Genomic DNA, 27,271 nt, shown 5'->3' on the forward strand with positions numbered 1-27,271 from the left:
TTTTTAAAGCGCCCCCGTCCCTGCGAGCTTGCGCAGCAAAGAAAACGCATACAGAAGTCGCGCCCGCATATGTAAACGGTGTTCAAATCACACATGTGAGGTATCGCAGCGATCGTCAGAGCACTAGACCTCCTCTGTAACTCTAACCTGGTAACTGTAAAAAAAATTAAAGTGTCGCCTATGGAGATTTTTAGGTACTGTAGTTTGTCGCCATTCCACGAGTAAGTACAATTATAAAGCATGACATGTTTGGTATCTATTTACTCAGCGTAACATCATCTTTCACATTATACAAAAAATTGGGCTAACTTTACTGTTTTGTTTTTTTAAAACTCATGAAAGTGTCCCTTATCCCAAAAAGTTGTGTTTAAAACACCGCTGCACAAATACAGTGTGACATAAAATATTGCAACAATCACCATTTTATTCTCTAGATTCTCTGCTAAAAAAAATATATATAATTTTTTGGGGTTCTAAGTAATTTTCTAGCAAAAAATACGGATTTTAACTTGTATACACCAAATGTCAGAAATAGGCTTAGTCATGAAAGGGATAAATGGACATTCACTGTTAGAAATTTTTACAATTGAGAAAAGGTTTCCATTTCCATCCCGCACCTTCAGATCTTCTTGTCTCTGTGGTTGGAAATGAACACCAATTTGACCACACTAATGATTAGAATAATAACGACCGTTCTTACAATGAAAACTGTTGAATGAAATTCTACTAGTGTATATCCAGCTTAAGTATACCTCCCCAGCAGGAAATACTTGCTTTCTTTTTGCTCTGCGCTGCCTCAATTAGCTGCCTCATGCAATAGAACGTTGTAACTTACACAGAACAATGGACTGCATCATGGCACTGATCAGTCCAGTGAGTCATATGCTTCCTTATTCCTGAAAGTTCAACTATGCGAAAAATGTTAGTATGTTTGGTGAAACTCACTGAAAAAGTAAAAGGCAAACTTTAATTTTTAAAAGTAATAGATTCACATCTTCATAGTTTCTGCTTACTATGCAAACTATTAACTGTACAAATGAAGAATAGGAACATCAGGGTTCTCAGAGAGCAGGGAAAACAAATGGGAAGCACTTGTATAAAATTTGATATATCCTTGATGTATGACAGCACTTGGAATATATTACATAGTGCAATGTTTTTGTAGAACATGTCTGAACATGTCAGAATGATGGGAGTCCATGTGTGGATGGTGCTGTATTAGGTATTCGTTTAATTGACTCTGGATACTACAATAAGTATTGACACTTATAGTTCTGGCTGGTTCTGGTTGTGGTTTTTCTCTATCTAGTAATTCTGCCCAGAAATAGATGTAAATTTACTCTTATCTTCATGGTAACCAGAGAGTGTGAAGCAAGTGGTCCTTGAAAAAACACAGATAAGGCTGACACCTGGCCCTTGATAGTGCACAAGGCCAGCTTCATTTCTAATCCCATCTGAAGGAACTCAAGGATCCTACCTATGATATATTTTCTGGGTGCCAACCCCTGGATTCACACCAGGAGACATATGCCTTCCAGACTCTAAATATATGATTCTGGAGGCCGGCTTCCTAGCATTAACCAAGGTAGAAACTACTGAAGCTGACAGCCCACGGTCCTTTAGAATGTGGATTTCAATCGCCAAACCATTAAATTTAGCTTTTTGTAAGGTAGGATGGAACACCGGACCTTGCGAGAGAAGGTCTGGCCATAGGGGCAGGGTCCAAGGGTCCCCTACCGCCATCCTTATGATCTCGACAAACCAAGATCTTCTGGGCTTGTCCCAGAAGAGGTGATGCTGGGGCCACCAGAATCACCTCTTTTCCCTCTTGCTTGATCCTGCATCGAATAGTTACATGAGTACTATAGAAACATTCACCAATGTACTCTCTAAAAATAATGAAAGATTCTTACTGCCTTAGGCCTATTCCTCATCTGTCAAATCTAAAGCAACCCACAGGGCATTTACCTCCTTTGCTAGCATGGCCCTACATAGTAGTTTAGTGATTATATCTCAAAATTAGGACATTAAAGCGGATCATACACACAGCCTTTCTGAAATCTGGAATTGCACTAATTTTACCTGTATGACATGAGAGGCTAATTGAGCAGTTACAGTAGTTATTCTGCAGCTGCCCTCTTGCCTAGGCCCACCTTGTCATCCATTCTGCAGCATTGTATGGCTGCAAGTCGACCGCCTTATCAGTGAAGCATAGTTGCCACTTGCCAACATTCTCAAAAACTTTTTAGGGACACTTTTTTGTCTGTAGGCAGAGTATTATTTTAATTAGGGGTCGAGCATGCATTTTGTAACAGTGGTCTAGCCAGAGTGGATAAATGTGGGACGCATAGCGGTGAAAATGGGCGTGGTTTAAACGATGCTAAATATTGGGCGTGGCTTAAAGGGGTGTGGTTAAATAGAGTCTGAGATGAAAGAGGGATGGAGGGAGAGAGAAAGAGGGATGGGGAAGAAGGAAGAGGGATGGAGGGAGAGAGAAAGGAAGAAGGAGGGAGAGAGAAAGAAAAAGGGAGAGGGAAAAAACTAGAGAAAGAGGGAGAGAGGAAAAAGAGAGAGAGAGGGAAAAAGAAAAAATAAGAGAAAGAGGGAGAGAGAAAAAAAAAGAGAAAGACGGAGAGAGGGAGAAAGGGAGTAAGAGGGGGAGAGAAATAAAGAAAGAGTAAGAGAGAGGGAGAGAGAAAAAGGCAGAGAGAAACAAAGGGAGAAAGAGGGATGTAGGGAGAGAGAAAGAAAGAAAAAGAGAGAGAGGGAGGGAAGGAGAGAGAAGGAAAGTAAGAAGGAAAGAAAGAGGGTGGGAGGGAGGGAGAGAGAAGGAAGGAAAGAAAGAGAGATGGAGGGACAGCAGGCCCATATCCTACACCACAATAGCAATATGTGTATGCCAGAATGTTTAACAATCAGCAGATAAAGATACTCCACACCATCCCCGCACACAAATCCCATCAAACAGATACAAGAGATAGTCAGAGACCGCAGACATGATGCAAGAGATGGTCAGAGACTGTGCAGACATGATACAGGAGATGGTCAGAGAGTGTGCGGACATGATACAGGAGATGGCCTGAGAGTGTCCGGACGTACTACAGGAGATGGTCAGAGAGTGTGTGGATATGGTACAGGAAGTGGTCAGAGAGAGTATGCAGACATGATGCAGGAGGTTATATAAAATAAATGGGGAAATGGCGCTACCCTGTATATATCTAGTATTAAATACCTGGCTGTAATATAAAGTTAATAAACATAAATAATACAAATCCCAATGTGGTTACCAAATTAGGGGTAAATCCCATAAATGTGCGTGACAATAAGCATATATTGATTTCCTTACCATACAGTGTCTAAACTGTGATAGTATGCCCCTCAGGGCAAACAACATAGGTGTGCAATAAGGTGTATATTCAATGTGTGTGTTTAATCCAAGGTTAAAGTGCCTCCAAGTGCTCCCCCAATGTATCCCCACTCACCAGAAGCAGTCACCCCTACAGGGGTAGTGGGCATAGAGTGGGTGTCTGGAGTGGATGTTCCCTTGGATGTCCTGCTTAACCTCTGATCTTCCGTTGGTATGTCCCGGTAGTCAAGTTTTAGGTTCCCAGCTAGCGTTTTCAGAAATGGACTCCTCCGTGCCTCATCACCATATCTATGTGTTTTCCTCCATTGGAAAGAAGAAACAGGGGACTTCCGTAGTGAAGTAAGTTCAAGTTTATTTAAAACGTTTCCATAAAAATCCGTCTTTGATAACGTCCTGTGACGAAACGCGTAAGGTGGAGTCACGCTCACACGTCACACCCGGAAGCTTTGGTTGGAACGCAAGCTGGGACGCATGCCGCTCTTGGCTTCCTGGTTTCGTTTTGGGCAGCCGGGCTATACTGGGTCAGCTTTTTATGATTTTATGGAAACGTTTTAAATAAACTTGAACTTACTTCACTACGGAAGTCCCCTGTTTCTTCTTTCCAATGGAGGAAAACACATAGATATGGTGATGAGGCATGGAGGAGTCCATTTCTGAAAATGCTAGCTGGGAACCTAAAACTTGACTACCGGGACATACCCACGGAAGATCGGAGGTTAAGCAGGACATCCAAGAGAACATCCACTCCAGACACCCACTCTATGCCCACCACCCCTGTAGGGGTGACTGCTTCTGGTGAGTGGGGATACATTGGGGGAGCACTTGGAGTCACCACTTTCTGATGAGCACAGAAGTCACCGTTGATATACATATCTATTACTTCCAATTTTTATGTATTTTTTGGATTGCACAGAGACTTTGGTTTTTCACAGAATTTTTATCATTTCACAGACTTTTGTCACATATATGAGTTCATATAGGTATTTGCACATGTGGTCCTGATATATTTCATAGATTGTGTTATATACATGAGTTTATGTATGGTTGAAGTTATTTTTCTATTTTCTGATTATATATATATATATGTGGTGGGTTTCCGACATTTCAGCTGATGTCACTTCACAACACCCTACCTTGAATAGTAGCTATTGTATTGTATGCATGCAGTAAGTATGTACTTGAGTATGCACTACTGCTGGTGTCTGTTCTAAGTGGCACTTTACCCCTGGATTAAACACACACATTGAATATACACCTTATTGTACACCTATGTTGTTTGCCCTTAGGGGCATACTATCACAGTTTAGACACTGTATGGTAAGGAAATCAATATATGCTTATTGGCACGCACATTTATGGGATTTACCCCTAATTTGGTAACCAAATTGGGATTTGTATTATTTATGTTTATTAATTTTATATTACAGCCAGGTATTTAATACTAGATATATACAGGGTAGCGCCATTTCCCCATTTATTTTATATAACACACAAATAGTCCCATTAGGAACTAATTAGGGGAGGCTGCAACTCTTTGATTCCTGAGCGCGGACTTGTAATTTATAATAATGATGCAGGAGGTGGTCAGAGACTGTGCGTAGATGATACAAGAGATGGTCAGTGAGTGTGCAGACATGATACAGGAGATGGTCAGAGACTATGCGGACATGATACAGGAGATGGTCAGAGACTTTTTCAAATCGATGCGGCACCGCAAAGTCAGTGTTACACCGATTTGAACAGTTCTGTTGCCAACAATTGGGTGAGGCTTGTGACATGCCAAGTCGAACCGGTGTGACCGGGGGGCTAAATCTACATGGTAGCCAAGCAACAAACTTTGGAGGAGTTTAGAAACTGCAGGCTACGTGTATCCTTCATGACAGTTTTCAATTAAAATAGAACTGGGGACAAAACATTTTTTTCCTTTTAAATTGATACAGATGATAGAGTGAGGGACGGTCATAAAGCTCCTGGTGCCCAAGCCATGGCCCCTTGACACTTTTTGTGTGGCCCTCAGGGCCCCTAGAGACACTAATCTGTGTTTCTATATTGCCCTCTTATAACAGTGATTTCTACAAGTCTCATGTGATATGTTTCCATTCTAATGCCCCGTACACACGGTCGGATTTTCCAGTGGAAAATGTTCGATGGGAGCTTGTTGTCGAAAATTCCGACCGTGTGTAGGCTCCATCGGACATTTTCCATCGGAATTTCCGTCACACAAAATTTGAGATCTGGATCTCAAATTTTCCGACAACAAAATCTGTTGTCGTAAATTCCAATCGTGTGTACACAATTCTGACACACAAAGTTCCATGCATGCTCGGAATCAAGCAGAAGAGCCACAATGGCTATTGAATTTCACTTTTCTCAGCTTGTCGTATGTGTTGTACGTCACTGCGTTCTTCACGTTCAGAATTTCCGACAAGATTTGTGTAACCGTGTGTATGCAAGACAAGTTTGAGCCAACATCCGTCGGAAAAAATCCATGGATTTTGTTGTCGGAAAGTCCGATCGTGTGTACGCGGCATATGAGTGTCTGCTGAACCATATCTTCTCCAACAGGCCCGGACTGGGACAAAAAATGGGCCCCTGGCATTTTGGACTGAGCAGCCCATAACATGTTAACTGGCCCCTTCCCCACTCTCTGGGGGGTTGGAGAGCACAGGGGGAAGCAAAAACACGGGGAGGGCAGGAGAGCACAGGGAGGGTGGAGAGTACAAGGGGAGGCAGCGAAGAGCACAGAAAGGGCAGGAGAGCACACGGGCTGGGCAGAGAGCACAGGGGGAGGTGGACAACACTGGGGGGAGGCGGACAACACTGGGGGGGGCTGGAGAGCACTGGGGGGTGAAGAGCACTGGGGGAAGGTGGCCAACAGTGGGGGGGCTGGGGGCTGGAGAGCACTGGGGGGAAGTGGACAACACTGGGGGGGGGGCTGGAGAGCACTGGGGTAGAGCAGGGGGAGGTGGAGAGCATGTGGTGGGGGATGTGGAGAGCACAGGGGGGCAGCGGAGAGTGTGGGGGATGTGGAGAGCACAGGGGGCCAGCGGAGAGCATGGGAGAGGTGGCGAGCATTGGGGGGATGTGGAGAGCACAGGAGGGCAGCAGAGAGCATGGGGGAAGGTGGAGAGCACGGGGAAGGGTGAGAGCCAGGGGGAGGTGGAGAGCACAGGGGGGCAGCAGAGAACACAGGGGGGCAGCGGAGAGCATGGGGGAAGGTGGAGAGCACAGGGTGGCTGAGAGCCAGGGGGAAAGGGAGAGCACAGGGGGGAGAGGGAGAGCATGGAGGGGATGTGGAGAGCATGGGGGGACACTGAAGAGCATAGGAGGATGTAGAGAGCACAGGGGGGCAGCGGAAAGCATGGGGGGGTGTGGAATAATATGGGGCAGCTGAGAGCATGGGGGAAGGTGGAGAGCACAGGGGGGCAGCGGAGAGCATGGGGGGATGTGGAGAGCATGGAGGGATGTGGAGAGCATAGGGGGGCAGCGGAGAGCATGGGGGGATGTGGAGAGCATGGGGGGGTGTGGAGAGCACATGGGGCAGTGGAGAGCATGGGGGAGGTGGAGAGGTTGGGGGGCAGCGGAGAGCATGGGGGGAGGTGGAGAGCTCAAGGGGGCAGCGGAGAGCATAGGGGAGGTGGAGAGCACAGGGGGGCAGCAGAGAGCATGGGGGGATGTGGAGAGCACATGGGGGCACCGGAGAGCATGAGGGGAGTTGGAGAGGACGGGGGGCAAAGAGTATGGTGGAGAGCATGGCGAGGCTGAGAGACAAACCAAAAGAGAATTTTCGTGATTAACTGTTAAAACTTGCATAATCAAATAAGCAGTTGTTTTTTTGGGTGGAATTCTAAGCTTGGGTGAGTTCTTTAACCCCTTGATGCCGACGTAACACATATATGCGGCCCCACTGCACTAGACTATTTTTACATACAGTATATGCATATCTCCCTTTATACTGGTAGCCCGCTGCACAGTGTGATCCCAGCACAGAGACCAAGGTTCCACCGAGAGCGCCAGGCCATGTACTAATTATTGGGACCCAGAACTCCCGATTCCGGGTCACATGATCGCTGTGGTAGCTTCTGATTGGCTACCACAGTGATCAGTCACTGTGACACCTGCCCCTGTGTTTCTCTCTCTCTCTGTGAATGGAGAGGAAAGATACAATGTATCTTTCTCTATCCTTGCAGAGAGAAAAAAAGTGTGTGTAAAAATAAATAAATAAAAGAAAAAATACCTAGATCAAGGTTTGATCTAGGTTAGTGCCAGGGTTGGTGTTTGGGTCAAGTAATTGTCAAAGGTAAAGGTCATGGTCAGTATATTTTGGGCATGATGATTTTTTTTTACTATTTTGAGACAGTTTACCTTTTAATAATAAAAAAATTAGGAGATAGCCATAACTATTTACTACCAAATGAAAGCCCAATTTGTCCTGAAGCAAACAAGGTATAATCCACCTGGATGCACAAATTAGCTGTGATGATATGTATGATTTGACTAATGCCCTGTGCACACGACCGGTTTTCCGGTCTGAAGGTTTTTCCAACGAAGTTCCGACGGAATTCCACTCAAGCTGTCTTGCATACACACGGTCACACCAAATTCCGACCGTCCAGAACGCGTGGACGTACAACACGTACGACGGGACTAGAAAAAGGAAGTTCAATAGCCAGTAGCTAATAGCTTCCGTCTCCTACTTGCTTCAGAGCATGCGTCGTTTTTGGTATGTCGGAACAGCATACAGACGAGCGGTTTTCCCGATAGGAATTGGTTCCGTCGGAAAAATTTAGAACATGTTCTCTTTCTAGGTCCATCAGAATTTTCGACGTAAAAAGTCAGATGGGGCCTACACACGATCGGAATAGACGATGAAAAGCTCCCGTCAGACTTTTTCTGTCGGACATTCCGCTCGTGTGTGCACAGCATAACACATGTCAAAGTTGCAAAATTGTGCATAGGCATTGACATTTGTTTTACCCTTATGGGGCGTACACACGGTCGGACTTTTCATCTACAAAAGTCCGACAGCCGGTCCGACAGACTTCCTGCGGACTTTCGGCGGACTTGCGGCAGACTTTCTAACGAACGGACTTGCCTACACACGACCACACAAAAGTTTGACAGCCTAGTACGCGGTGACGTACATCAAGTCCGGCGAGACTATAAAACGGAAGTTCAATAGCCCGTACGACACCCTTTGGGCTCCTTCTGCTAATCTCGTGTTTATCTCGTGTTAGTAGAAGTTTGGTGAGAGACGATTCGCGCTTGTGAGACTCGTATTTTTCAGTTCGTTTTAACTGTTGTTCAGTCTGTGCTTGTGAGGTTTGTATCTGCTTTTCAGTGCGTTTGGTCAGTTGGCATTGAGAAATCTTTGTTTTATTGTCTGCTCGTTCCTGATTTTCAGGTCGTTCTTCACAGGCCTTGCTGTTCTTCAGTGCGTTCTGTTAAGTGCGTTCTGACCAGCCGACCGTTTTGAAGCCATGTTACCTGTACGTACTCGTCGTCGAGCTCGTGCATTGTATGTGCTTGGTGCTGTAGTTTATTCTTCAGACCAAGACCAGTCCATGAACAGGGCGAGGAGGAGTTCATGGACCAAGAATTGGTTGCTCCAGCGTGACCAGTTCTGTCACATGCCATTGCTCCGTGAGATCCGTGAGAATAATCCTGAGGATTTCAGGAACTTTCTCCGGATGACGGACCCCATTTTTGATCGTTTGGTGGCTTTGCTGACCCCCTATATCAGCAGGCAGGATACCTGCATGAGGCAAGCCATCACTCCGGAGCAGAGGCTAGTTGCCACGTTGCGGTACTTGGCGATGGGGAGAAGCCTGCAGGACCTCAAGTTCTCGACAGGCATCTCCCCCCAGGCTCTGGGGATCATTATCCCAGAGACCTGTTCTGCCATCATCCAGGTCCTGCAGAAGGACTATATTAAGGTAAGAATTTTTTCTTTTATTAGCATCACATGTTCTTTTATTTATTCTTTGATAATGTAATGTATTTCTTAGCTCAAACACTACTTACCATCATTGTAATCTAGTGTGAATGTCCCCTTTTTCTTCTCACGCATGCTTGATTTGTTTCATGTTCTTTTTTGTCATGCATGTATATTTGCCTTCAATAACCTCTCCAGCATACAATGCTGGTCACATATTCACCTTGTCTTCTCAGTTTGAATGTATTTAGTCAGCTGCATTGTATTTTGTTTCCCCTAAACTCTATCCAAATAGTGTGCTTATAATTAGCTTGATTTCAACCCCCCCCCCCCCTAATAATTTGCTAGAATCTTCTGTGGTGTTGATTTTTAAAAAGCAAATATATGTTGCACTTTGCAAAATGCATGTGCACTCTACAAGTGCATTTGCTCCAGTGCTTTAGTAAATGAGCAGAAGCTCTGCTGATTTCCATCATCAAATCATATACAAGCCACAAAGTGTTTTCATTAATTGCCCTTGCATGTGGTTGTGTACTCCTTGCAACATGAAAGCCTTTTTACCTTACCTCATTTACTTAAAGCTGGGGAGCAACTGCACTTGCAGAGTGGAACAACTGCAGTCTTGTAGCCTTTTTAGTCCATAAATCCCTGTGTGTCCTAAAAGTAATATTTTTTGGTAATTTCACCACCCCCTAAAATGTAATCAATGTTCCATCAGAGGGGGTGATCAATCTGATAAGTGTGCCTTTCAATATTCTTTCTTCCAGAAGATATACATTATTTAATGTTATACTGATGCTGTGGAATAATGTTTTTAATTGTATAATTTTCTTGCCATGTTCGATTCAAAATTACTGATTTTTGTTTTCTTGTTTGATTCCCCAGTTTCCTTCAACGCCACAGGAATGGCAGACTGTGGCATCCCATTTTGCCACCCGTTGGGACTTTCCCAATTGTGGAGGGGCTATAGATGGGAAACATGTCCACATTGTGCCACCACCCCATTCGGGGTCATACTATTTTAATTATAAGGGGTTCCACAGTATAGTTTTAATGGCGGTGGTGTTGGCACACTATGAATTTCTATATGTGGACGTGGGGAAAATGGCCGGATGTCGGATGGAGGAGTATTTGCCCAGACGGAGTTCTGCCAGCGTCTCCAGAGTGGTGGCCTGGGATTGCCACCTGATGCGGATAACGTGGAAGGACTCCCCTTTGTCTTCATTGCCGATGAAGCCTTCGCTCTGAGCAAGCACCTCATGAGGCCATTCCCCCAAAGAACCCTCACCCCGGAGAGGAGGGTTTTTAATTTCCGGCTGGCCAGAGCTAGAAGAGTGGTTGAGAATGCGTTTGGGATTCTGGCCAGGCGGTTCCGCCTGTTTCAAACCTCCATTAATTTGGCGGAATACAAACTTAATTTTATCATTTTATCGTGCTGCATCCTGCACAACTTTTTAAACAAACATTCTCAAAATTATATGGTGCCAGTTGGGCCTGAGGCCGGACTTATCGTTGATAATCTTACGGGCCTGGATACTGTCCATACTGGCTTGGCCCCCCAAAGTGCCCGTCAAGTTAGACAGCAATATGTTAATTATTTTATGGGTAGGGGGGCCATTGCAATGGGCCAGGATATCTAAAGATTTAAAATAAAAACAATCTTGATGAAATCTTGAATTATATTTATTGCTTGCCTTTCTTTTGGGCTTTCTCCTAGGTTATGGTCGAGCAGTTGTAGTGCCAACTGTATTTTCCTTGTAAATTTCTAAATAAGCTCCATTGCCACTGTAAACCACTTTTTTTGAAATTTATAAACAAACTGATACTGAGCATTGAAATAACAAACCACACATTTATTTAATTCAAAGCAGATGTTTTTAATCTTTGGTATCCATTCAGTTATGCATTTAGTATAAAATGTTCCTAGCCAAAAATATAAAGATATATTAAATAAATTTAGAATAATATAATTAGAGTTAAATATTTTTAGATAATCAAAAATAAAATTTGTTGGGCATTTTGATTTTAGCAAACAGGCCTTTTTTTTTTTTTTGGTGTTTTTTAAAATCCTTTTTTTTGTTTTTTTTGTCTTTTTTCAAATCCTTTTTTTTTTGTCTTTTTTCAAATCCTTTTTTTTTTGTTTTTTGTTGTTTTTTAAAATCCTTTTTTTTGTTTTTTTTTGTCTTTTTTCAAATCCTTTTTTTTTTTTTGTTGTTTTTTAAAATAATTTTTTTTTTTTTTGTCTTTTTTCAAATCCTTTTTTTTTTTTTTTTTGGTGTTTTTTAAAATCCTTTTTTTTAATTTTTTTGGTTTTTTTGAAAAATAGGCCTCCTTTTTTAAATGTTGTTAAACAGGCATATAATTTAACAGAAAATAATAAAGAGAAGGCCCAGAATGGGGTCATCAAACCAGGAAATGAAGGACATGATCGATGTTTTGGGGTTTAAAAAAGGGCATTTAGATTCGACCCAAAACATCAATCATGTCCTTCATTTCCTGCTGCATACGATCCAGCCGATTCCGCATTTGATCGATCTCCCCATTCCAGGCCATTATTTGAGCAATTAGCCGTTGGGCACTGTCTGTGGTGAAATAGTCACTTGGACCTAAAGTGGAATGAAAAAAAAAATATGTTTAAAAATATGCACACATAGTTTACCTTACCATAAAGCTGGTGTCTCAGACACTGACCTGGTGGGGTGCCCATGTCGCATACTTCCTGAACATCCTCGGGGGTGGCGCTGTTGCTTGACTCAAGCACAACCAGATCACCTAAAATAGAGTAGAAAAATTACATAAAATAAAAGGCAGCCATGCATAGATTACCGTAAGCTGGTGTGTCAGACACTCACCTGGTGGGGTGCCCATGTCACCCACCTCTCCTTCCTCCACATCCTCAGTGGGGCTTGGGCTGATTTCCCAAGTATGTTCTTTTGCTGGGGGGGGACTGGGTTCCTCTTGTTGGCTGAGTGATTTTTCCCCTATGTGAAGCAAAAAATTAATATACTTAGCACACAGATATTTTAGTACATACTAATCTTCAAACATTTGTAGTGAAGTGGTGTACAAATTGTCTGTTTTTGTGTAGAGTTCCTAGTAGACTTCAAGATTTTAATTTCTAAAGACATATCAAGATGGATAGATATCTCGATATCTAGATATCAATATCAAAATATATCAAAAAATCTTTGGATCTCTCTCTCTCTATATATCTATAACTAAATATAAATCCTCAATCTCAAACAAAATCTAAATCTAAAAATAGATATCAATTTAATTAAAAAAAAAAAAAAAAAAATTCTATATCTATCTATATATCTACCTATATATCTATATACATACATATATACATACATACATATGTATATATATATATATATATATATATATATATATACACACACATATATATATATATACATATATATATATATACATATATATATACATATATATATAAATATATATATATATATATGTATATGTATATGTATATATATATATGTATATGTATATGTATATATATATATGTATATATATATATATATATGTATATGTATATGTATATGTATATATATATATATATATATATATATATATATATATATGTATATGTATATGTGTGTATATATATATATATATATATATATATATATATACACATATACACACATTATATATATATATATATATATATATATATATATATATATATATATATGTCTATGTGTATATATATAGAGAGAGATATATATGTATATATTATATATAGATATGTAACGATGTTTATTAAAAGATCGTTTCAAACGATGAAAACAATCGTCTAGGAATGAAAAGCACATGGAGCGGTATACGAGGTAATCAACACAAGATGAAAACACAGGTACTTACTTTTTTGCAACACTTTACGGATCCGTCTGAACTGATCCGGCTCCCTGAGTTTCAGGTCAGACCATCTTTTTCTAATTTGATCCTTGGAGCGCTGTACCCCAAAAGAAGCCTGTAAAGTGTCCACCACCTTCGCCATTATTTTGGCCTTGCGCAAATTTGGCCGGGCGTACGGCCCATACTTCCCATCATAGTCCTTTTTTTGAAGAATGGCCACCATCTCCACCATCTCTTCAAAGGACATATTTGAGGCCTTAAATCTAGGCCTCACAGATCTTGACGTTCCGGCCTCCGGGCTTTTTTCGCTACCTGAGGTAGTTAACATGTCATGTGTCTCCGCCATTATTCACCCCACTACGCGCCGTAACTAAAAATGGGCGGAGAACATGAGTTAAAATCGAACATCAGGGGCGGGCGACGCAGGCGGAGTTTCACACATGCGTAGTGTATAAAGAGGGGCCTTGCGCACGTGTCGTACGTACGTTCTGTGCGTAGAATTAAGGGGCGGAGAACATGAGTTAAAATCGAACGTCAGGGGCGGGCGACACAGGCGGAGTTTCACACATGCGTAGTGTATAAAGAGGGGCCTTGCGCACGTGTCGTACGTACGTTCTGTGCGTAGAATTAAGGGGCGGAGAACATGAGTTAAAATCGAACGTCAGGGGCGGGCGACGCAGGCGGAGTTTCACACATGCGTAGTGTATAAAGAGGGGCCTTGCGCACGTGTCGTACGTACGTTCTGTGCGTAGAATTAAGGGGCGGAGAACATGAGTTAAAATCGAACGTCAGGGGCGGGCGACGCAGGCGGAGTTTCACACATGCGTAGTGTATAAAGAGGGGCCTTGCGCACGTGTCGTACGTACGTTCTGTGCGTAGGTGATAGTGGACCGGGACGCTACTAAACGAAGGTAATTTAAAATTTATACTTTTGGTCAAGACTTTGTAGCAAGCGGCCTATATGGCTTGACAGATTGATGAGGCCTACATAGGGATAAGATGATGAGGGTTTAGCAGAAACCCAATAAAAGTGTTTTTTGTCTTGTGACTTTATCTTTTATACAGACATTATGAATCCCCTATTTAAGGATCCAGAGTTCCTTACTGCTTTTATTTCTAAATATAGAGAGATGAGGAATTTGTGGGAGGTGAAACACCCACAGTATTATGCAAAGCATGTGAGGAAGTCAACGCTGGAGAGACTTCTGGCCTTTGTCCAGGCGACCATCCCGGAAGCAACAATGGAGACATTGCTCAAGAAAATTGGGGTCTTGAGGAACATGTATAAGAGGGAACATAAGAAGATCCAGGAATCAATGAGATCAGGAGCATCAGCAGATGATGTTTATGTACCCAGGCTGTGGTACTACAATCAACTCCGTTTTCTTGATGACCAGACTGAAGCCAGGGCATCACTTTCAACCCTTCCCTCCACCCTTCCCTCCACCCTTCCCTCCACCCCAGCAGAGGCTGATGAGGAGCAAGCTGGGTCTTCCATCCTGGATGAACCGGATATGACCATCTGGAGTCAGGTAAATTATTTTAACAAATATTTACTGTACTAATATTAATGATGTTAACTGGATGTTATAATTGTCTAAAATAATTTTGCCCTCAAAATTGTGTATACATATAAATTGACAGTAGTGGCTAAATATGTTTGGCACCTGCTTGAAATAATTAGGGTGTCTGATTAGACTCTTTTATTAAAGAGATGTATTCACATTGAATTTGCTAGTCATGCGAAGCAAACTGTGTGTCATTGATGAACCCAAAAAAATATACTAAAACTATTGTCCTTTTTTTATACACAAGATGAGTCCATCCAGGAGGAATGTGGGGAAAGTGGCAGGCAGGAGGAGACCGGGCCCATGGACAGCTGGAGGAGGCCGGATTCACCATCATCCTGGAGGAGGCTGGGCCCAGTGTCAGGCAGGAGGTGGCTGCTCCCAGTGAGGTGGCTGGGCCAAGTGAGGTGGCTGGGCCAAGTGAGGTGGCTGGGCCCAGTAGGAGCCTGACCGAATCCCAAGTGCCTCCCCTCCACCTTCCCAAAAAAAGGGCCAGGAAGGGGACGGTCACACAGGAGGCATCCCTGCGCCTCACGCAAGAGGCCACCGTTTTTTAAAGAGCCCCCCTGAAGCGGAAGAGTCCTATGGCTGCTACTTAGCCAGCAGGCTTCTTCAAATGGATTGGGAGCAGCGCCTCATTTGTGAGCGACTATTTGGGGAAACAATCCAGAAGGGGCTGCAGGGCACGCTAACACGAAACACCCAACTACATGAGGCAGCCCCCCCTCCTCCTCCTCCTCCTCCTGCCACAACTGAAACACCAGAGCCACAGCCTCGAAAGAAGGCTACAGGGAAGGCTGCAGGGAAGGCTGCAGGGCAGCGTGGAGGAAAGGCTGCAGGGAAGAGAAGAAAGTGATGACTTGGGTTCAGTCTGGTCTGACAGAAGACGCAGGCTGTTGTAGTACCACAGTCTGGGGACATCTATATCATCTGCTGGTGCTGTTGATCTCTGGGATTCTTGGACCAGATTGTGCTCCCTCTTATATGGACTCCTCAAGATCCCCATTTTCTTGTACACATACTTTTTCCAGCGTTGACTTCCTCTTTATTTTATTTAGACCATAAATAAATGGATCTTTTTTGAGTTTAGGTTTTTTATTTTAAATCATAGATTTTAGACACAATGTTTTAAATTAACAAGGGACAACAATCTCATTGATTTTGCAAAAACACACCAAAAATAGATTAAAATAATGTTAATAATGTTCGAGTGGTAAGTATTTAAAAAAAAAAAGATACATAACCAAAAACGGTTCTTTGGGTTAACTTTATATAAAAAAAAAATAACAAATCACTATAAAAACAAAACTTATAAAGGGTTCTTTGTGGTAACTTTACAAACATTAAAAAAAATTTAACAAATATATATAAAAATGGGTTCCCTGTGGTAACTTTACAAAAAAAATTATAGATAAACAGAAAAAAAGTTCCACAACAATCATAAAATAAATATCTGGATAAAAATTACAAGAAAAGATGACTCCACCAAAAAAAAAAAAAAAAAATTTTAAAAGTATTATTAGTATGGAAACATTGTTTTGAAAAAGCATACCATGTCATTCATGAGATCAAAGAGAAAAAGAATCCAGAAATCTGTTTGGGAGAACTCTGTTTGAATATGAACAGCAAAACATCTTCGTTCTTTATAGCATTCGTAAAGAAGACATTAAATGCGCTGCATTCAACGATCACAGATTTTGCAGCGTGAGGAATGTGCTACCTACAATACGAACACTAGTTTTACTAGACCGAGTGCTTCCGTTTAGTTTTTGCTTATGAGCATGCGTCGTTTTTTTGTCCGTCGGACTAGCATACAGACGAGCGGATTTCGGGGTCCGTCGTAGTTACGACGTAAAGATTTGAAGCATGTTTCAAATCTAAAGTCCGTCGGATTTGAGGCTGAAAAAGTCCGCTGAAAGTCCGAAGAAGCCCACACACGATCGGATTACCAGCCAGCTTTAGTCCGTCGGCGTACGTTGGACTTTTGTAGACGAAAAGTCCGACCGTGTGTACGCGGCATTAGGCGTGAAGGAGGGAAGCTATTTAGATGAAAATGTACCTAGGTTTCCTAGACAGGAAGAGGACCTAAAAAAAAGCTTTTGTGCAACTTGAGCAGAAACTGAATTACAGTTCATTGATAATGTCACATATTTCTGTCATGAGCAGGTAAAACTATGTGGGTGAGCACATATTAGTATAACTAAAAACAACTTTCTTTTTCCGTTTTGGATGCAGTGCAGGTGGATTAGAACCCCTGTCTGCATTTTATTCATGTCTGTGCCCCCATTAGGTAGATTCTCCATCATTATTCATCCTGTTTACTGTTATCACTGAAAGTGAATATTTTGGGTTATCGCCAGAGCACTAATAGATAGTGGGGTTTTCTCACTTAGGAAGGATTTCCTTACACTTCTTGTTTTGGCTATGAGACAGGAAGTGAAATCTCCTGAATGGGACAAAGGTGGCAACAAAAACCTTACATGGGTTATAACCAGGGGCGGCCCGTCCATTAAGGGCGCATGGGCGCCACCCCCCTTATCCACGCATCCGGCCCCTTGCAGGATGCCGGATGCATGAATTTCAATGGCGGGGGTGTTTTTTTGAAGCACCTGACTAACAGGCTTCAAAATAGGGTGGGCTCGGGGTGCAGAAAACCCAGGTGTGTTACAATAGTGAATAAATATTCGCTATTGAAACACTGATTCTCCTCCTGGCCAATTAGGAAGCGGGTCTTGAGACCCATTGCCCAATTGGCTGAAAGGACAGGCGATCCTATTGGACGCCTTTAAGGAGGGGAGGAGAGGACACAGGAGCCACTGCCCGCTGCCCGGTGCTCAATGCTCGCTGCCCGCCACCTGGATGGGGTGAGTGCCAGACCGACCAGTAGACAGCGAGCGGGGGGGAGGTGGTGGTTGTTTAAAAAAAAAAAAACACTGGTTATAACCCTCCCTTACTTTTTACAAAATGAAAAAAAATAAGTTATGCCTTTAGCCCTACTTCAAAATGTAAAATGTATGGTTTTGTATCTGTTTGATGCAAAAAGTGCAAAAAAAAGTGCAATAAAAATACCTGTTGATCCTGCCAGAAATCTTGTGAGCTAATAGCTTCCTGTGCACTGTTATGAGACGCATTGTTCCTAGTTCTTTTCTTTGGACTACAGAACACCTCCCCACTATGTTTTGGAAAAGAGGTGTCTTTTTTACTATTTTTGAGAAATGGTAGGGGTACAATGTACCCGTTACCAATTCACATAGGGGGGAGGCCGGGATCTGGGGGTCCCCTTGTTAAAGGGGGCTTCCAGATTCTGATAAGCCCCCTGCCCGCAGACCCCCACAACCACCGGGCAAGGGTTGTGGGGATGAGGCCCTCCCCATGTTGAGGGCATGTGGCCTGGTACGGTTCAGGAGGGGGGGCGCTCTCTCGTCCCCCCCTCTTTTCCTGCGGCCTGCCATGTTGTGTGCTCAGATAAGGGTCTGGTATGGATTTTGTGGGGGGCCCTACGCCATTTTTTAAAAAATTTAGACTCAGGGTTCATCTTCAAATCCATACCAGACCTGAAGGGCCTGGTATGGATTTTGGGGGGACCCCTACACAGTTTTTAAAAAATTTATGCCGTTTTTTTATCTATCAGTTTTATCTATATTGCCGAGACCCGACAATTCATTACAGCAGCGATCAGTTTTAAATGACTTTTTTCCTTTAGAAATGTCATTTTGCTGTGGTATTATTCTAAACACGGGAAAACTGTACCACTTTACAGGCATACTATAGACACCACCCAGGCACGATATTTAAAGGAATATTTCATTTTTATTATTTCACTTTAAGCATTATTAAAATCACTGCTCCCAAAAAAACAGACGTTTTAAAAACTTTTTTTTTTGCATTGATACATGTCCCCGGGGCAGGACCCGGGTCCCCAAACACTTTTTATGACAATAACTTGCATATAAGCCTTTAAAATAAGCACTTTTTTTTTTTCATGTTCGTGTCCCGTAGACTTTAACGGTGTTAGCGTGTTCGGCCGAATTTTTTGCCTGTTCGCATCTTCTGGTGCGAACCGAACCGGGGGTGTTCGGCTCATCCTTATCTGAGACTACAGAGTCCAGTGGCGGCCTGTCCCCCTCCAGGCAGTCACAAAAAAAAAAAATGTCAAAAAAAAAAAATGTCAAAAAATAAATAATACAAAAAAGGTCCTTAAGTGCACTGTGTTCGGACGCCGGACACGTGCGCTTATGGGAAGCGCCACGTCTATGCAATCACGAGATTGCAGACGTGGCTCTTCATTTGCGGGCGTTTAGCCCGCCTTACGACGCTTTCTGAAGCGCCGAGTAGCTTCCACCCAGTGCCTGTAGTATCTAATACTACGGTCGGGCGGTTTGACTGACATCTCAGTTTGATGTCACTGCCTGTTTTTTTTCTCCCATTGCGCCCGGGAGAGAGGAAACAGGAAGTATGCTGCTCCTTCGCCGCTGCGGAAGTAGACACCGCTGGAGAGGACAACACACAACAAGGTAAGTACCACTGTGCTGCATTTGGGAGACACAGGCAAGGCTGCATTTGGGGGACACAGGCATTTGGCAGACACAGGCATTTGGGGGACACAGGCAAGGCTACATTTGGGGGACACAGGCAAGGCTACATTTGGGGGACACAGGCAAGGCTGCATTTGGGGGACACAGGCATTTGGTGGACTCAGGCATTTGGGGGACACAGGCAAGGCTGCATTTGGTAGACACAGGCAAGGCTGCATTTGGGGGACACAGGCAAGGCTGCATTTGGGGGACACAGGCATTTGGTGGACACAGGCATTTGGGGGACACAGGCAAGGCTGCATTTGGTGGACACAGGCGAGGCTGCATTTGGGGGACACAGGCAAGGCTGCATTTGGGGGACACAGGCAAGGCTGCATTTGGTGGACACAGCCATTTGGGGGACACAGGCAAGGCTGCATTTGCAGGACACAGGCAAGGCTGCATTTGGTGGACACAGGCAAGGCTGCATTTGGGGGACACAGGCAAGGCTGCATTTGGTGGACACAGGCATTTGGGGGACACAGGCATTTGGTGGACACAGGCAAGGCTGCATTTGGGGACACAGGCAAGGCTGCATTCGGTGGACACAGGCAAGGCTGCATTTGGTGGACACAGGCAAGGCTGCATGTGGGGGACACAGGCTAGGCTGCATTTGGGGGACACAGGCAAGGTGGCATTTGGGGGACACAGGCAAGGCTGCATTTGGGGGACAAGGGCAAGGCTGCATTTGGGGGACACAGGCAAGGCTGCATTTGGTGGACACAGGCTGCATTTGGTGGGACACAGGCTGAATTTGGTGGACACAGGCTGCATTTGGTGGGACACAGGGTGCATTTGGTGGGACACAGGGTGCATTTGGTGGGACACAGGGTGCATTTGGTGGGACACAGCCTGCATTTTATGGGACACAGGCGGAATGTAAGGACGGACTCCACTGGGGACACCTGATGGCATCTGGTGGCAGGTGACGTGGCTAGTGACACGCTCAGGGCTCCCACTGATTCTGCATTATGGTGAGTTGAATGATTTCATTTTATATTACAATGTAATAATAGAAATAATGTGCTTCAATCATCCTGACACCATAACAACAATGGTGCCGGGTGTTGCACCAGGTGTTTGGAATATCTTTATCTGCTGGTTGTTAAACTTTCTAGAATACACATATTTCTATTGTTGTGTAGGTTCTGGGCCTGTTGTTCCCTCCATCCCTCTTCCTCCATCCCTCGTTCATCTCAAACGCTAACCACACCACGTTAGAGCCATGCCCACTATTTCGCTAAAACCACGCCCATTTTCACCAATTGGGAGGGGTCAAAAAGGAAGGGTGGGGTCTGCCACCCCCCCATCCTAAAACTTCACCAGCCGCCACTGCTACAGACATGATATGAGAGATGGTCAGAGACTACAGACATGTTATGAGAGATGATCAGAGACTGTGAACATGATATGAGAGATGGTCAGAGACTCCAGATATGATACGAGAGATGGTCAGTGACTGCAGACATGATATGAGAGATGGTCAAAGACTGCAGACATAATATGAGAGATAGTCAGAGACTGTGGACATGATATGAGTATGAGAGATGGTCAGAGACTGCAAACAGGATATGAGAGATGGTCAGAGACTGCGAACACAATATGAGAGATTGTCAGAGCCTGCAGACATGATATGAGAGATGTCATACCTCCCAACATTTTGAGATGGGAATGAGGGACACCTACTACCAAACGTATGTAGGCATAGGACACGCCTCCTGCCACACCCCCTTAACCATCTCAATACAGGGCACTTTCACCCCCTTCCTGCCCAGGCCATTTTTCAGCTTTCAGCGCTGTCACACTTTGAATGACAATTGCGCGGTCATGCAACACTGTACCCAAATTAAATTTGTATTATTTTTTCCCCACAAATAGAGCTTTCTTTTAGTGGCATTTGATCACCTCTGCGGTTTTTATTTTTTGCACTATGAACAAAAGAAGAGTAACAAGTTTGAAAAAAACACAATATTTTTTACTTTTTGCTATAATAAATATACAATTTTTTTTTTTTTAAACAAATTTTTTCCTCAGCTTAGGTCGATACATATTCTTCTACATATTTTTGGCAAAAAAAATCGCAATACGCGTATATTGATTGGTTTGCGCAAAAGTTATAGCGTCTACAAAATAGAGGATAGATTTATAGCATTTTTATTATTTTTTTTTTACTAGTAATGGCGGCGATCTGTGATTTTTATCGTGACTGCAATATTGTGGCAGAAATATCGGACACTTTTGACACATTTTTGGGACCATTCACATTTATACAGCAATCCATGCTATAAAAATGCACTGATTACTGTATAAATGTGACTGGCAGGGAAGGGGTTAACACTAGGCGGTGATCGAGGGGTTAATTTTGTTCCTAGGGAGTGTTTCTAACTGAAGGGGGAGGGGACTAACAAGGGGAGGAGACCGATCGGTGTTGCTCTATACTGAGAACACACATCGGTTTCCTCTCCTCTGACAGGACGTGGATCTGTGTGTTACACAGATCCACGGTCCTGCCGTGTTACCGTGCAATCGCGGGTGCCCGGCGCGCATCGGGTGCCCAGTGACACGGCGGGTGCGCGCGATTGCCGCTGTCGGGGCGCGTGCCCCTTTGTGGGCCGGGAAGGCGAGGGCATCATATGACGCCCTCCCAGAACGAGAGCCGCGCCGCCTGGCCGTCATATGACAGCCAGCGGGCGCCAAGCGGTTAAAGGAGAATTAACAAAAAGAAAGGTTAATTAAATCCACAAGGGCTTTTTTTTACCACTACTAATCCTTTATATGGGCTTTTAAAATGTACAAATGCAGCAATTTAGAATTTGGATGAAAGGTTTAGCACTGGGAAAATGCTTTTTGAAAGATAAAAAGTGCATTTTATATACAACTATGTAGATCAGACCAAAATGAGGGACAAATGAGGAGGAATGAGGGACATTGCTCCAAATCAGGGACAGTCCCTCGGAATTAGGGGCAGTTGGAAGCTATGGAGATGTTCAGAGACTGTAGACATGATATGAGAGAGACTGTGAACATGATATAAGTTATGTTCAGAGACTGTAGACATGATATGAGAGATGGTCAGAGCCTGCGAACACTATATGAGAGATTATCAGAGCCTGCAGACATGATATGAAAGATGTTCAGAGACTGTAGACATGATATGAGAGAGACTGTGAACATGATATGAGAGATGGTTAAAGACTGCAGGCATTTTACGAGAGATGGTTAAAGACTGCAAACTGAGGGCCGCACAAAGGTTGGGTCCCAGGGGTGTAGTTGAATGCAGCAAGCTATGCGCCCCTGGCTACCCATGTGAATGTTGCCATAATTCTAGAGAAATAGGTAAAAAGTTTTATAAAAAGGGAAAATAAACCATGTTTTTCAGGCAAAAGGTCTGTTAGCAGAAGACATTTAGAAATGTTGCATGTGGGCATGTCTGTCTGTCCTTAGAGTAACAATACACGTATAATGCAGTCTAATCAACACAAACAATACACTAAAAAAAATCTCCTTACCGGTAATGTGAACATCCACCCTCAATATCATCAAGTATATGGTAACAGGTACAGTAAGCAGCATATAGTAAGAAAGATCTAACAGAACGTGGTAAAGGAGCCGCAGACAGAATTCAGCTAACATGTCTGCTGTGTATATCTAGTATTGGAGACACAGGCTCCTCCTATGTACAACTTCCTACATGTCGTATCAACTTACACTACCACCATGCTTTCCTCTCCTCACTGTACAATCTATATCAGACTGAAAATTACCATATTTACAGAACAGTGATCAGAAAATAGATGTTCTTTATTTCTAGGTATTTTATGTGTGGCTCATCATTGCCTGTGAAGGCAGTAACAAATTGCTACTTACTAGAGCAGTGCTATTTAGTGCAGCTGGGTCAAAGTAGTACTAAAGGCTCCACATTTTCTATCCTAAAGCCTTGCACACACGACCGGATTTTCAGGAGGGAATTGTGTGATGACAGACCGTTTGCCTAAAATCCGACCGTTAGTATGCTCCATCAGACAATGTTGGTTAGCAGGCTAATACATTTTCAGCTGACAAATGTCTGTTGTCAGATTTTCCTATCGTCTGTACACAAGTCCGTCACACAAAAGTCCAAAGTACAAACACGCATGCTTGGAAACAAGAACGAGACGGAAGCGGTCGGTCTTGTAAACTAGCATTCGTAATGGAGAATTAACATTCTTGACGCGGCAAATTATGAATTAGAGAATTGTAGTGCACAATTCTCTTCTTCTTTAATGGGATAATAATGAAGCTGCTTTGCTGGTGATACTGATGGAGTTATTCTTTTGTTTTCTAGTGATATCAAAAATAATATTATTATGATTGTATTTTTTTTTTGGCCAAGTTACCACAACACTATTATCCTGTAGTTGGTGTCCCTTGTTAATTTTACATTGTATTTTTGAAAATGTACTGGCCTACTCCCAAACAGTCATTTGAAGTAAAACAGAGTCCAAGTATTATTCTACACAATTTTTTTATTGTGCATTAAAAAAAGAAAACTAAAAAAAAAAATAGATACGCTATCTGCCAATAGAACGTAACCAAAAAGTGCTTTCTATGCATCCAAAAATATAGAAAATATAACACATGCATGTGTCCCGCTTCTTAATATAAGAGGGTCAGCGATGCCAAGAGTTGGTGAAAGCAGGGGTCCGTCATCCAGAGATAATTCCGAAAATCATCTAGTTTATTCTCCTGGAGCTCCCACAGCATGTCATAAGGCATATGACATAATTGGTCACGATTAAGCAACCAATTTTTGTTCCAAGAAATCCTCCTCTTCCTGTTCCTGGACTGGACTTAGTTCAAAGCAATAACTCCAATGCCAATAATAGCACGTTCTCTCCTCCGATTCCGCAACATTGCTGGTTGACGAATGGCTGTTCAGAAACAAACTGAAAAGCGCAAACTGAAAAGCGCAAACTGAAAAGCACGAAATGAAATGCGCGAATCAACACTCACCAAACTTCTACTAACACGAAATTAGCAGAAGGAGCCCAAAGGGTGGTGCCTGACAATTGAACTTCCTCTTTATCGGCTCGTAGTACGTTTAGTACGTCACTACATTCGTGTTTGTTGGCCGACAATTGTGTACCGTTTGTATGCAAGACAAGTTCACGGCACACACCCTTCGGACAAAAGTCTGGCGCTTTGTCTGCCGAAAATCCGACCGCGTGTATGAGGCTTAAGCTCCCTTTTTACACGGTCCTTCCGATCAGATGCGCCTGTCAGTTTTTCAGGTGGACCTGAGCAGAAGTTGCATTTTAGAACATGGGTGGACAGATATAATGGACTTGCATCCGTTTTCATCCGATTACCGAGTCCATCTAGATTCAGAAAAATAGGGTAAAATCTGCATTTTTTTCTGGATTTTGTGAACCTAAAAGTGATGGATCTAAGGTAGTTTGATGCAAACGGATGCACGTCCAATTCCATCTGGCTTCCCATAGATCTAACATAGGTCTGGAAAAGACTGAAGTGATATTTGTTCTGTGCTGCACTGATTCAGCAGCAGATTAACGGGTCCCCTGCTGACGGTGACCATATGAAAGGAGCCTTATGCATCCTAGGCGGTCTGCTAAACACTCTACAGTAGATCTTTTTAATCCTATGTGTGCAAACATAGCAATAATACTTGTTTTTGATCGCTGCCAGCTCCAGTCCCAAAGTTCAGTCCCAAAGTGCAGCTTCCCTGAACTTCCAGGTAGGTAGGCATGTGCCCTGATTACATCACTTCATAATTGTACTGGGTACATGGCAGGCTTCACTTATGTTGGCAATCACCCTATAATTGCAAGCAGGAGATGTACGTAGTGCCAGTGAACAACCTGCAACCCTTTAAGGAAGTAAACTCTCCCATTAGTCAAGCCAACTGTCAACTTGTAAGCCCCCCTAGGTTATGGCAATGAAAAAAAAAGTTAAATACATAAAAGTTACACATAATCATTAATCCATTGGAAAGAAAGATGCACAGCAATCACAGTAAGTGCCAAGGTCTGCAGTGCTATATGTATTTTATCTCTTTATTTCGTCAGACATTCCGATCGTGTTTGGGCTTCACTGGACCTTCATCGGACCTTTTCTGTCGAAAATTCAGACGGAGCTAGAAATAGAACACGTTTCAAATCTTTCCGACGGACTCGAGTCCGATCGAAAAATCCGTGCGTCTGTATGCTAGTCCGACGGACAAAAAAAGGACTCAGGGGCAGCTGTTAGCTACTGACTATGAACGTCCTTATTCTAGTCCGGTCGAACGTCATCACGTTCTAAACGATCGGACTTTGGTGTGATCGTGTGTAGGCAAGTCCGTTTCGTTGGAACTCCGTCGCAACTCTGTCGGAACTCCGTCAAAAGTCCTTCGGAGTTCAGGCGGACTAGAAGTCCGCTCGTGTGTACACGGCATTTATGCCGCATAGGACTTTCCGGCAGAAAGTGTCCGACGGAACGATTCTGTCAGACATTCCGATCATGTGTGGGCTTCATCGGACCTTCATCTGACCTTTTCTGCCAAAAATTCAGACGGACATAGAACATTTCAAATCTTTCTGACTGACTCGATTCCTGTCGAAAAATCTGTTCGTCTGTATGCTAGTCCGACAGACCAAAAACGACGCAAGGGCAGCTATTGGCTACTTGCTATGAACTTCCTTATTCTAGTCCGGTCGTACGTCATCACGTTCGAAACGATCGGACTTTGGTGAGACCGTGTGTAGGCAAGTCCGTTCCGTCGGAACTCCGTTGAAAAGTCCTTCAGAGTTCAGGCGGAAGAGAAGTCCGCTCGTGTGTACGTGGCATTAGGGTTTGATATTTCTTTATTTAAGTAACTGGAACTTTCAGAAGGGAAACACTTCAACCATTAAGATTACAGTGAGGTGGTACATAAAGAACTGAAAAGCTCTATCCTTAGTACTGTGGAATACACCACTGACTTCTTATAACAGAAGGTATTTACACGTCCTCACATCCACTGCAAAACCCCCCAAAAAAGCGCAGTCTCTGCTTATGGGTAATTGGGCGGAGTCATGCAAATTATGCCTTTTAGCCCCTTTTATCCATCTGCATCCAGAACTGCTGGTATAGCCATAATTTTGAACAAAGCCAGTATTACGGTACTAACTTTCATACAGTTTAGGCAGCCAAAGCCTGTCCTCTTGCAGCATGCTGTAGAAGAGGATCCTTGGTCTCTGTGTGGGAGCAGTGGACTCTCTGCAGAGCTCCAACACATGCCTGTTGAGCCAGAGCAACAAACTGTAATGCAGCGTACACACGGCAGACTTTTCGACTGGACTAGTTCGACGGACGGAATCCGGCGGACAATCTGACCGTGTGTTGGCTGCATCGGACTTCCGACGGACCGTTTCGGTCGGAAATCCGACTGACTTTAGATTTGAAACTTGCTTCAAATCTTCCACCGGAACTCCGCCGGATTCTGTTCCTATCGGAAAGCCCGTTGGTCTGTATGCTGGTCCAACGGACCAAATACGACGCTAGGGCAGATACAGCACCTGCCCACGAGAATGTTTCCAGCTCGATAGGGTGCTACATCTCGCGCTCGCTGCAACAGAAAAACACATTTTCCTATTGCAGCGAGCGTGGGGGGGGGAGGCAACAGTGTCCCTTAGGTTTGGTATGGATTTAAAGGGGAACCCCCTACGCCGAAAAAATCCATACCAGACCCCTATCCGAGCATGCAGCCCGGCCGGTCAGGAAAGGGGTGGGGACGAGCGAGCGCCCCCCCCCTCCTGAACCGTACCAGGCCGTATGCCCTCAACATGGGGGGGTGGGTGCTTTGGTGGAGGGGGGGTGCCCTGCAGCCCCCCACCCCAAAGCACCTTGTCCCCATGTTGATGAGGACAAGGACCTCTTCCCGACAACCCTGGCCGTTGGTTGTCGGGGTCTGCGGGTGGGGCGC

General features: G+C 43.7%; 1 protein-coding gene across 5 annotated transcripts in view; it reads right to left on the bottom strand.

The window, feature by feature from the left end:
* The window catches only part of NOD2 (nucleotide binding oligomerization domain containing 2), a 235,854-nt gene that overhangs the window by 98,360 nt on the left and 110,223 nt on the right, over window positions 1-27,271 (bottom strand). Inside the window, exon 1 of one of the 5 annotated variants that reach the window (XM_073604983.1) lies at window positions 22,839-23,002. The exons of the other annotated variants lie outside the window; for them this stretch is intronic. The gene's annotated coding sequence lies outside the window, so the exon portion shown is untranslated. Of the gene's footprint in view, window positions 1-22,838; window positions 23,003-27,271 lie in introns of those variants that run through there. 5 annotated transcript variants of the gene reach the window in all.

The sequence above is a fragment of the Aquarana catesbeiana genome, linkage group LG11, assembly GCF_042186555.1.
Source record: "Aquarana catesbeiana isolate 2022-GZ linkage group LG11, ASM4218655v1, whole genome shotgun sequence".
Classification (NCBI taxonomy): domain Eukaryota; kingdom Metazoa; phylum Chordata; class Amphibia; order Anura; family Ranidae; genus Aquarana; species Aquarana catesbeiana.